We start from the raw sequence: 206 nt of genomic DNA on the forward strand, positions 1-206 counted from the left end.
GTCTTTATGTCAGAATGATTGAAAAAAATGTGCAAGATCTCTCGGTATTTATATAGGCTACTGATTTCTGAAATAAGGTCTAGGTAATGGTACAAGTTTTCCCCAAAAGAACACCTGAAATTGCCCCAGACAGGGAAAGTGTCGTCTTGTTAGTATCTTTATATAAAAACAACAAATAAAAAACTTGTAACGAGGTCGATACATTG

Source organism: Penaeus monodon, chromosome 25 (assembly GCF_015228065.2).
Source record: "Penaeus monodon isolate SGIC_2016 chromosome 25, NSTDA_Pmon_1, whole genome shotgun sequence".
Classification (NCBI taxonomy): Eukaryota; Metazoa; Arthropoda; class Malacostraca; order Decapoda; family Penaeidae; genus Penaeus; species Penaeus monodon.